The sequence below is a fragment of the Hibiscus syriacus genome, unplaced genomic scaffold, assembly GCF_006381635.1.
Source record: "Hibiscus syriacus cultivar Baekdansim isolate YM2019G1 unplaced genomic scaffold, ASM638163v2 tig00110584_pilon, whole genome shotgun sequence".
Taxonomy (NCBI): Eukaryota; Viridiplantae; Streptophyta; class Magnoliopsida; order Malvales; family Malvaceae; genus Hibiscus; species Hibiscus syriacus.
Window position 1 is genome coordinate 2,081,425 of NW_024062792.1, and position 13,198 is coordinate 2,094,622.

At 32.9% G+C, this 13,198-nt stretch overlaps 1 pseudogene; it reads left to right on the forward strand.

Moving 5' to 3' along the window:
• Window positions 1–2,915: 2,915 nt before the first annotated feature.
• LOC120133727 lies at window positions 2,916–6,186 on the forward strand (annotated as a pseudogene).
• Window positions 6,187–13,198: the final 7,012 nt, after the last annotated feature.

Consider the following 13,198-nt stretch of genomic DNA (forward strand, 5'->3'; position numbering starts at 1 on the left):
AGTTACAAGAAATTATGATTCGACATATCATCTTTGTGATTAACTCTTTTATGTATTACATCCTTTTGTCTTTTATATCCAGAATAGGCACAAGTCTTAGAATAGTCACACTTGTATAGCCCATCTATTGTTTCTTGATATCTAGAGTAGACTATAATTAACGAATAATTTGTGATATCACATATCAATTTATTCGAGCATGGTCATGCATTTTTAGTCTCACTCAATCAAGTAGCCTGTGATATATTTCCTATTATGTAGAAATGACAAATCCTATCTTAACCATACACACCCCACTACATATATCGAGATATATTCAATAACAGTCTTTATAGTGCAACCAGTTATAGAGCAAATTTAACTGTATCAAAACATACAAAAATATATGTTGGGACGACATTGATCTCAAGTCTGAGGATCATACATATAGCCATCACCATGAGTAATGTTATGACCGTTACATAATAATCCAAGACATATGCTCATGATGGGTCAATCTAATACATTGTTCTCTAACGATATAATCATGCATCAATTCTGACATCTCTTTGTCAATGACAACTCGTTGTCATCAATCAATAACATGTTAGTCTTTAGCGTATTATTATTGTCCATACCCATAATAATACTTGACTATGGATCTTTTAATAATGTTATTATATGGCCTTTATTATCTTTCAATTTATGTTAAACACATACTTATAACTGAAAATAATATTGGCAATGCCTTTATTCAATAAAATCAGTAAATAAATGTATTATTATAATCATCATATGATTGGTCTTTGGGCATACTCTAACAGGACAAGCTTTTACTTGAATATAAAAGATCATATTTATCACCCAAGAATAGTAGTAGATCTAAAGAACAAAGTTGCATCATCAAATGATATGTTGGTAACATATTTTCTTATACCCGTGAATTATTTCATGTGTCATAGATGCCACGACCTCTTCAAAGGATTGAATATAACTCTTTCAGAGTGAATCTACAAGAAAGGTGGTGTGATTGTGACTTTTTTCAAGCTCTAATCCATGATCTCATGTCATAGCATCTTGCTCACATTTCCATTTGGACTGCAAAAGTTATGTTGATCTTGTCTATCAGAATTTGCAAGTATTGAAGTTATATAAATATGAGTTCCCCCATAGGTAATGAAAAATACTCAAACGGGATTCAAACTTGACCTACAGTTATATCAGATCTGAATTTATTAAGGGAATCATGTTGTCCAAAATTCACTTGAATTCATGTGATATGGATATTCGAGAGTAGTCAAAAGAAATTAAAAGATATATGCATTATAAAAACCCAGGCCACAATAAAAAAAGATGTCCATCTCTTTTAGCATCTTTCAATCGTAGACTATAATTATGTGATTTTATTTTGTATTTTTCCATATAATTATTAATGAATTTATGTATGTTTTATTTGATTTTATTCTTTTAACATTTTACTTTCACAATCACTAAAAATATATATTATTATTATATATTGAAATATCTTAACTTACTCATTTAAGGCAAAAAAATTAAATGGTATAAATGATGTAAATTGGGGACTAAATTACAAATAATTAAATATATTATATCTTATATTTGAAGTCCAAATAATTTAAAAACTCTAAACCCTAAAAACAAATAAAACACTAAAAAATAAACTTTAAGCCGTTAACCCTATCCCTATAATCAGAGTTAGCATTCCACATGGGCTGCCACATCATATAGAATGCGCCTTTGCCATGCAAGCTTCATTAGAAAGGGTGACATTTTAGTAAATATTGATTAAAGTGTGCCAATTCGATAGATAATCAGTTTTTATGTTATTTTCAGGTAAAAAAACAAAAAATGGAAGAAAAAATACTTCGTATCGGGTTGAATTATTGTTAAAGTTAAGGGTAAGTTACATGTTTAGTACTTAAAGTATAAATTTTGGTCTGTTTTATTGTCTAAATTTTAATTTTTTTCAAAAGTATATATAAAGTTTAATTTTTGTTTCATTTTAGTACTTCATTCAAAATTTAATGTTAAGTTTTAAATTGAAAGTTTAGGTATTAAAACAAACAAAAATTGATAGTTTAGATACTAAATATGTAGTTTACCCTAAAGTTATTTTCATTACATTTCCTTCAAAGTATAACTTTCATTTTAAATTAGTCTTTAAATTTGTAAATATTTTAATTTCATCCCTAAACTATGACTATTATTTTAAATTAATCTTTAAACTTTTAAACATTTCTATATCATCCCTAAACTATGATCTTCATTTTAAATTGGTCTCCAAACTTTTTGAGCATTCCAGTTTAAACAAGGGTCATAGTTTAAGGACATGTGATGCAATTAACTCAAGAAAATAAATGGGTTATTAATTGTTCCCCTTGTTCAACTGCAAGAATTTTGGTGATCAATTATTCTCCTAGTTCCACGGCATGAATTTGGTGACATTCAAGACGGAGTTTTGTAAAGGGTTTGACGAATCAAAAACGTTCTGGTAGTAGTGGTGGCACAACCCAAGTCATGATCATAGGGCCCTGTGGTTTATCTAAATCAGAGCGTCTTAGGCGTGGACGCTTAAAATTGCTACATAAAGGCCAACAAAGGCTGTCTTCACATGACAAGATACCAATCCAAAAATGTCGTCTCCTTTCGTTGGCTCTCTCCACGACACAACAACAAAGACATTCAACCACAAACGCAACCTAATTCTCAAAGCATCACCACATTATTTTTTTTAATCTTTTACTTTACCGTCCAACTAAGTTTTAAAATTTTAAAAGACGGATTTGAACTTAGAAGAGTGAAAATAAATTCTCAATAAAAAATACATTAAAAAATTAAAATATATAATAATTTTAAAATTTCAGGGACGATTGTTTCCGTCCGACCCTCCAGTCAACTATTATATATACACTTCATCACTGTCCTAAGAGGCTGCCCCCAATTTTCCTCTTACCACTGCAAAATCTTGTTCGCTTTTAGAGGTAAGTTCCTACACTTCTAACCCATATTTCTTCTTATATTTCCATTGTTTTTGAGTTTTTTGCCATCCACTTTAGTTGCTTTTCGAAAGTTTTTTCTTTATATATAATTTCGATGGTTTTGTTCTAAAGAGTAGAATCAGAAGCTCAAATACTTGACTTATGATTTGATTTTTTTAATTTCACCAGTTTCTTCCTAGGTTTGATGTATTATGTTCCTGTGCATTTTATTAGTAAATGATATAGGAAATCGAAAGGCTTAACCTTTGTAGACTTTATAAAATTTCTTGATGTCAATGTATTTATATAATTAATAATAATATATTATATTAATATAATTACTTTGATCATAAACAAATTTTAAATAATTTTTCTATCTTAACAAGAAAAAAATAATAATTCTATTACTATATATTTAACTATTAAAATCATTCTTATAAAAAGTAATTTATCATTTTTTAGGAAAAGGATCATTTTCATTAACATAAAATAGAGAATATAATTAATAAAAGAGATAATTTATCTCGAAGCTTGTGTTATATTCAGGAGGACTTCACTTTGGTGCATATGTTGGACCTTAGGTGTGTTCAAAACCAGGTATATGTATTATTGGGTATTCAAAATATAAGATAATTTAAAAATTTTAGTATTAAAATTCGGTCCTAGTACGTTATATTGGAGTAGCCATAAGTCAGGTACTTATAAAACTTAAGTTTTCATATTTTCAGGTTCTAGATACCCTGTTTATAGATCATTTTTAATTTTTTGAATTATATATTTTTTTTAAAAAAGTATATGAAATTTTTTTAAAATTTGAAATTTAAAAGTCTATAATATATAATTCACGTATAAAGTTTAAAAATTCAAATTACAAAATTAAAAGATAAAATTTATATAATTAAATTTTAAATGTTTTGAAGTTAAAATAAATGTTTTAAAAAATAATTTTGAATGTTTATGTGAAATGATTTAATAAATTAAGAATTTAAAATATTGTAGTGATAAAATTTAAAAAATTAGAAATTTAGAAAGTTAGAGTAAAATAATTTGAGAATTATAAGTAAAAATTAATATAAAATAAACATAAAAATATATATATAAAAAAAAACTGAGTACCAAGTCGGCAGGTACATAGTTTAGTAACATTTGTGACCCGTTGGAGTGGGATTAATTAAAATATTTTAAAGATTGGGAACTCATGGATAATTCAACCCTGCTGGGTGAAATCCTTTATGTATAAACGATCGTGAACATTCCAAAGTTAGAAAATCTGACCCCTGCCATCTTTGCTTTGTTAGAAAAATGGCGACAGCCGTGAACGGCGGCGAGAACCACTACAACAGAGCCGAAGAAGTAAAAAGATTCGATGCATCAAAAATCGGAGTAAAAGGGCTTGTGGATTCAGGTCTGACCACCATCCCTCCCATCTTCATTCACCCACCTAAAACTTTGTCCGACCTCAAACCCAGACCCAAACCCAAACCCAAGTCCGTCGTCATCCCCACCATCGACCTCTCGGCTCCCCGTTCGACGGTCGTCGAGCAGATAGCGGCGGCGTCCCGAACCTTTTGGATTCTTCCAAATCGTAAACCATGGAGTTCCGGTGCAAGTTCTGTACCGTATGATCGGTTCCATCAGAGCCTTCCACGAGCAGCCGTCCGACGTCAAGGCCAAGTTCTATACCCGCGATATAACCACCGGTGTTAACTTCATTTCCAACGTTGACTTGTTTAACTCTAAAGCCGCTAGCTGGAGGTTTACTTTCAACTCTATCTATTTAATTTTTTAATATCATTTTTGCAGAGTTTGTGCGTATATTAATCTTGTGTCCAATTACTCAAAAAATGTAAGCTTAAAAATGTTATACTTAAACAATTGAAAATACATATATCTAAACAACGTAAGATTTGAAAATCTCATGAAATTTTCAAATCTCATATTATTTAGATATGTGAATTTTTAAATGTTTAATATAATATTTTAAACATTTATTTTGAAGTGATTGAACATAAAATTAATATATGTCGTTTAATTCAATTTGTGCTCGGATAATTATGTCTTCGACACACTGCACACATTTGTTCTTTTTAGACAAAATTTGTATAAACTTTTTAATATTTTTTGTTTTTGTTTTTGTTTTTCTATCATTTTAGTTTAACACGGTCCATGTTGCTATCATATAGATGAAAAATACACTTTCAAAGACATTTTTCATATAACATGTCTTTTCTCATACGTGATAAAAAAAATGTTAACATAAAATGGATGTAAAAAAAGAAGAAATAATTTTAAAGGGGGTGATATTTGAATAAAAATTTATCTAGTTCAGTCTCATTAAATTCAATTTCAGTTCACTTCAATTTTTTAATTGCAAGTTAATTAGTGAAAATAATTTTAAAATACTAGATGAAAAAATTGTTGGAATGATTGAATATTGATGAAGTAATTCTAAACCGTAGTTGAAATTTTGGTTGGAATGATAGGGACACACTCCAGATAAAACTATCACCAACACTGCCAGAGCTGGAGACCATTCCGGAGGTTTGTCGAGACGAGGTGGGTCCAATGGAACAAGCATTCCGTAACATTAGGAGAGCTGTTGATGGGGCTATTGTCGGAAGGTCTCGGATTGGATACGGATAGGCTCAAGAACACTACGTGTTTAGATGCAAGAATGATGGTGGGACACTACTATCCTCGCTGCCCTCAGCCTGATCTCACGGTCGGCATCGCATCGCATACCGATCCGGGAGTGTTGACGTTGTTGCTGCAGGATCACATCGGTGGACTGCAGATCAAACATGAAGGAGACTGGGTGGATGTCAAACCGGTTCACGGTTCCCTTGTTATAAACATTGCAGACATTCTTCAGGTAACGATAGCACATATACACTACTAGTTTTATATGTTGCCATGAATTCTGGTGTTTGAAGTTTTTTTTTTGGCTGCAATTTTTCAGATTCTGTCAAATGATAAGTACATTAGTGTGGAACATAGAGTTCTGGCGAATCCTTCCGATGAACCCCGAGTGTCGATCGCTGTTTTCTACAATCCTAGTGCCAGGGAAGCCTTGTATAGTCCGTTTTCCGAGCTTACTTCACCGGAGAAACCGCCTCGATACCGTGAGTTTATATATCATGACTACATGAGAAGGTTCTTCACCAAGGAACTGGATGGGAAAACGTTGACAAATTACTATAGGGTGTAAGAAAGAATGTTATGTAATATTAGATTCTTATATTTTTTAATTTAGTGTACAATAAGAAAGTTGGATAATCTTGGCTTTCAAATGCATTAATGGTCTGAAATGATCATGCAATGCTAATTTATTATTTACTCATGAAACCTTTTTTGTTTAACAATTAAAGACTACAACTTGGATATGTAACTAACAAAATGATCCAAAGGAAAAACGAGAACTTCCCCCCATCTAACCCTACAAGATTTTGTCGGACAAAGATCGAAAGAAGTAAAGCACTGGGGACGGCATTTGGTGCCGGAACAGAGGATGCCGGAAATAGTAGACTTCAAATGCCATTGCCACCATCTTTGGTGGCGCCAAGTACAGCACGAATGCCACCATCAAACATAATCCCACGAAAATGGCCGTTGCATGCGGATCTCGCCATGTCACTACGTTCTCCAATTGTGGCGAAATCATCCGGTATGTTTTGCACACGTGCTCCAATCGCGCGTAACTTGTCGTATAACATCCGGTGCTCAGGTGCCTGGCATTGTATCAAACTCTTGATCAAGTTCGTCACGGTCGACATTGTCCGCTAAATAAGGAGATCTTAGGACAGAAGTGAGGTAATTTGTCTTTTGAACTAAACCTATAATTCCAAGTTCCAATCACAAACACACAATGCTAACGTAGGAACGATCAAATTAGGGAACCACACCAACATCACTAGTAATGCATGCACGAGTATCGTAGCTGTGGCGGATTCACATGTATCTGAGAGGGTGTAACCCCCCAGACCGATGCGGGTAGCCCGATCCGATTCGGGAAGTCACATTAGGGTCACCGGAGCGACCCACCGTAAAATAGCGGAAATTTTAAAACTTTTTATCAGAACATGTAAACTTATAAAATCATTTATCACTATTTAAAAATAAAACAGATTTCCAAACTCGTATATAAATCAAAATACAATTACATGCCCCCTAATCACAAGTACCATACTCTGCAACCACGCCGGAAGAACTCCCTTACTGAAGTCGATAGATGCACTGGTACAATTGTTTTAACCTGAAAAGGTGAGTAATAGAATGAGCTTTGGAAAGCTCAGTAATACAGAACTACCAGATGATGCTACATGACATGTAGATAAATAGAAAGCCATATAATTTCCTTATTGAATCATATGTATACCAGCTTGTAGAATAATTTGGGGTTCCCTTAGAAGTTCATCGAGTAGAAGCCATGGATCTCAGTTCATAAGAAACCTTTCATACAATCACGTTTTCATGAGGTCAAATAGGATGTCTAGTGTGTTTCATCAATACGATAAAATCATAATAGGTACACTAATCAAATGATAGTTCAGTAAAATCCCATAAACCATATTGTAGTGGAGCTTTTTAAACTCGTATTTTAAAACCATCTTACAAAGAATTAACCTAAGGGAACATCTTAGGGCCTGAGAGCCTACCCAAGATAGATTTCGGGGCCGTGGGGCCTACCTAAGAACACATCTTAGGGCCGCAGGCCTACCCGAGAATGATCTCAGGGCCGCAGAGCCTACCTAAGTGTCACATTAGGTCCATAAAAATTTTCCAGCTTGATCAGAGCTGTACTTTACAAATCTGTATCTCCAAGATACAGTTTATACAATGATACAAATCCATAAGCCATCACCGTTAAGTCGGTGCATCCATAAAACAGAAACCATAGATTTCAGTGTACCACGTGTTAAAACAATAAAACAATTATTTTCAAAATATAAGGAACACACTAGAGAATCCATATATTTTTCAGACGCATTTTGTAGTTATCAATATAGATAACACGAACTTGTGCAATTTGATCAGATTCCAGGAATAAGATCTCATTGAAGAGAATCGATTTCTAACCGATATAATCAGACATTTCTGATTGATACTTAGAATTCCACTAAGTTTCCATGTGCATCAGGAAACGTTCAGGAACCTTTTTACATAATAATTCTAAATTCAGATTTACTGCGAGTGATTCCATTACCCAAACATCAGGGGTATTCAGGAATATACTTTGAATTCATAGGATTTCAGCCCAATTGTACCAAATGAGGTATTCAGAATCTTTTCCTTCTGCGTTACTTGCGTTTTCAAACATGACCGAATTGATTTTAGATCAAAATGTAATCGAAGATTCAAGTCATTTACGATCTATGACTATCGATAGTATTATCAAACAACTCAAGTTACACAACTCACAGACTGATGCATGTCAACAAATCAATTCATTATCCTTCCAATGCATTCACTCTTTAATACCAAATGCATATCAATAGATCATCCCCATAATTATCGCTGAATAGATCTTCCAACGGTCTTTATTACATTTCCATGTTTCAACGATATCAGAAATATGAACGTACTTGATTCATGTTCATAACCCATAAGGACAATTCATACAATGTTTCCAAACTCATCCAATCACCTATTTAATCCTCGGTCATTGAGGTTACTTAGTTCATTTAGTAAGCAAGTTTTCCGATTACTTTAGAGTTTTCCAGAATAGTTCAGACATTTCTGAATCTCAAATACATGTTGCACTTCCTTTCAATTCAATTTAGTCATATAAAGCATTCTGGTATTCGTGGTTGATTTATCTCACGAATACCCACTTATTAGTACTGTATGCACTCTAAAGTTGAGCTGAACCAAGTACTTCCAGAATTATCGATCCAAATTTGAGAAGACGAACAAACATTCAAGTGGTAATTATATCATTCAGGTAATGATAGCACTAGCGTTGGTTGATCACTTAAGTTGCGTTCCATAACTTTTACTGGTAGCACAACATCCATGTTTATTTGGATTTCTTAATTAATCCAAGACATTTACTTATTCTAGGTCATAAGGGCATTTTGGTTCTCAACGTTTTTATATCATTACAAAGCTTTGAGTATATCCATTCATTCATGAGCTTGGTGACATTCTTGAGTCATTTCCATTCCAGGGGTATTTGGTCATTTTACATATCCGATGTATTTCCATCATTTCCTTACGTCTGATCTTATTATTTAATTTAATCTTATCACTTACTTTAGTCCTTTCAAACAATTCTGACCAAAGCACATTCGATAAATCATTCTTCAGGTATTTACTCATTCGGTAATTTCCAGGTTAAATGTCTTTTCAAATGTTACTAACGAATTTTCAGAAAATTTTCCATACAAAGGTAGGATCTCAACAACCAATCAGTAATTTCGATTTAAAAACAAATTCTCAGGTTACTCTCTCATTCAGAGTCAACTTGGACTATTTTACCTCTCAAGGGCATTTTCGTAATTTCTTAACCAGATAATTTCGGTATTAACTCTTAACAAAAAAAATAATATTTGGAGATCCTATATTAATTGCTTTCCCGAACATTCTTTGATCTTAAATGATTCTTTAACCGACTTCTAGTATCTGCACAAACCCTCGGTTTAAAAACCGGTTATCCGTATTTCCTAGCAAACTAGCATTTCTTATGCACATATGAAATTTTACCGAATCAATATCTTTTCAGATTAACCAACTTCCAAGGACAATTCTTGTCATCTTACAATATAGGGTATTTTCAGAATTTTACCCTACCGGATTCTCATAATTTCTCATCCAAGTACCTTTAACATTTACCTTTGATGATATAATATAATTTACAAATCCATGGCCAATTTCTTTATCACTAATCACAACTTGTAATTTAATTCTAACAATCTTTCAATCTCTATATAGTCATTCGATCCATATTCAGTTACTGAATTTCTACCACATTCATATCGAGTGTATAAATTATTCAACTCCACAAAAGTGACCAACATTATCTTATCCATGCATTTACCATATCAACATGTTTCATAAGCATAAAGAGGTAGTAAAGTATTACCTCGATTTCCGTGCAATACCGATCGACCATAAAATTCCATTCGAACGCCTTTGATCTTCAATTCAACTTCCAATAATTCCTCAGATACATATCAACATAAATTATATCAGAAACGAAGCTTAATTACGATAAACGGATCGAATTGGGTGATAAATCAGTGAAAGACGGCTTACCGGGTTCAATTTGGCGAAACGAACTTCGGATTCGGATTCAGGACGTCGAAAGCATAAAATATGACTTTTCGAAAATTTGGAATATTCGGTCAAAATCAAAGTCAACGGGTTTGACGGCAATTTAAAGGTCTTCGGGTTTGAATTTCGAAAAACGGACAGCGGAATCGGATTTGGAACGTCGAAAAATGTCATGATAGGTATACTCGGTCGAAGTCAAAGGTCGTTTAATGCTCGATCAAAGCCGGTCAAGTTTTGGTCAACAATGGTCAACGTGGTCAACGGTCAACGGTCAACGGTCACGGGTCAACGGTCGGGTCGGGTCAACTGGTCGGTAACGGGTCGGGTAAACGGGTCGGTCGGGTCGGGTTATGACCGGTCAAAACTGGTCAACTATCCACTAAAACCGGTCAAACCGGTCACTTTTGTCTTCCCCACGCGCAGTGGTGGCGCGTGGGGGCACGTGAACAGTGATAAAATCCCGGAAAAATTTCTAAAAATTATTTTGAGCGATTTCGAGATACTTACAAGCTCGGTTCACAATTTTGAACGCGGAGAGCTCGATTTCAACAAATCGAAAACTTTAACCGCTTCACCTCCACACGCCGCCGCCGCCGAGAAAGGAAGGACACCGGTGGACTCGGAACGCACAAGGAACACGATGGTGCGGGGGTGTCGTAAACGGACCCGATCGTTGTGAATCGATGAAAACCAACTAAAACCGAGTTATTACCGACGATACTTCCGACTGAAATTAACGACGAACGGATATGATTCACGATGAAAGGTTTGAGGGTTTTGTTCCTCGTTGACAACGAACACGATGGTGGTTTCGGCTCGTCGATCGGAGGTCGGACGAGTAGATCGGAGTTCGAAGTAGGGAGAACGGGAGAAAACTGGAAAATTTTCCGCTGAACATGCGCACGGGAACTTATATTCACATATATAAAAATTGGTTAATCATGACTTAGCCACTAAACTTCATGCATTTCTTAAAACGGTCTGCCATCTTTGAAATCTGACAATTTAATCCCCAAATTTCTTCCAAATACCAATTAAATCCACCACTTTATAATTTCTTAATTTTAGCCCCTAAATTGGGGTGTTACAGAGGGGGGCGTTTGTCTACTCTAAAATTCAAATTTTCTTTAATTACTTATTTTACTGATGGTGATTACTTTAAAATTTTATTTGTAGCTCTGCCATAAATTGCTTGAAAGGAAGCCCATATTGAATTTACTATTCCATCCAACCAAACCCCATAAGAGTTGGATCAAGGGCTGCCCACGGGAATGCCTTGGATGAAGTTTATATTATAGTTTTGGAGAGAAAAATAACTATATATCTCTCGAAAAATTAATATTAAATATATAAATTAAAATATAAATCTAATATCTCTATAAAAGAAATTAGAATGTTTAGCAAAACGAACAATCAAACAAAGCCAAGCTGTTCAAAAATAACAAAGAAGCAGCATCCAGATGGAAGAGAAATTAAAGAAAAAATATATTAGTACTAACCATGTCCACAACACATATAAAACAAAAAAATGACAATTTTAAATTGAAGGGTGTTAGATGTTTAAAAGGATCTTAAACATTTTAGAATTTTCTAAAATGTACTAATAAAAAAATAATAAATATTTTTTTAATATTTTAAAGAATTTTCTAAAAATAAACTACGATAATAGAGATAAATAAATAAATAAATGATAATATTATCATTGATATATAGTACAATCTTATCTTACCACATGATCAAAAAAGTAATCACCATGAACATGAAAATTATAAATGATTAAATGGTATTACATATTTTATAATAATTAAGTGCAATGGTAAAATATATTTTGTAATACAAAAATTCACAATAAAATCTTAAAGATAATAATATATACTGAAAAAAATTAAATTTAAACTTTGAAGAGGATATTATTGAGGGAAACAATCATGAACGGAACATTAATGGTAAAATATAGCTTATACCATTAAACTTGAATAATTCGATTTAGGGTTTATGTCATTTTCTCCATCCGGCATGCATGTGCAAGCCATAAGAATACCAAGAGAAACATTGTTTTAGAATTTTTATTCTGAAATAAATAAACATTGAAAGACAAATATTTCATGAATCCATAGATTAATGTAAAAGACAAATGTTTCACTTGTCCTCATATATGGACTTGTCCTATATCTTTTGTCTTGGAATATTTTTAAGGAAGAAAATGGAAAAGAAAAAAACTCAAATATGAACCAAATGCAATTAATAGTCTCAAAGAAAACGTTATATTTACATATATACATGTGCATCTAAGATTGAATTGGACAAACATTTGTATTGAATATCAAAGAATATCTTATCACCCACAAAAAAACATATGGTTATTGTTAATTCTACAAGAATATCAATGAAATTAAATATGCAAATCAGATCTCTGAGAAAAAATGACACAAACAAGAAAAAAGTTAGTTCACATATATAATATTATATGGACCATTAGAGGAGTGAAAACAGATAGCTGAGATTAAAAGTAGGAAATGTGAAAATATTTTTTTTTTTAAAAACGAGTCAATCTCAGTCATCTATTTTTTCTCATCCAAACGATCTTAAACATGTATAAAACTAAAGAGTTTTACATTGTGTAAATAGATCATATATATATATATATATACATATTCAAACCTGGATGGGAGATGGATGAAAGAGGCTTGGCTTGGTATGGTTAGTGTAGGTGATGTGGTGAAGCAATGGAAAAGAATTATGTGAGGAATGAAGCCTGGTCCGAGATCCATTGATATCATCAAAATCACATAAGTCACAGCAATTAATTAACAACTTAAAAGGTAGAAACTTGAAAGATATCCGAATGATCTTGGATCAAACTTCATTCCATACACCCTCTTTTCTTCTTCAACAAAACACCCTCTTCTTTTATTTCTCAAACAAGTAGAATACACAAATCAAGCAAC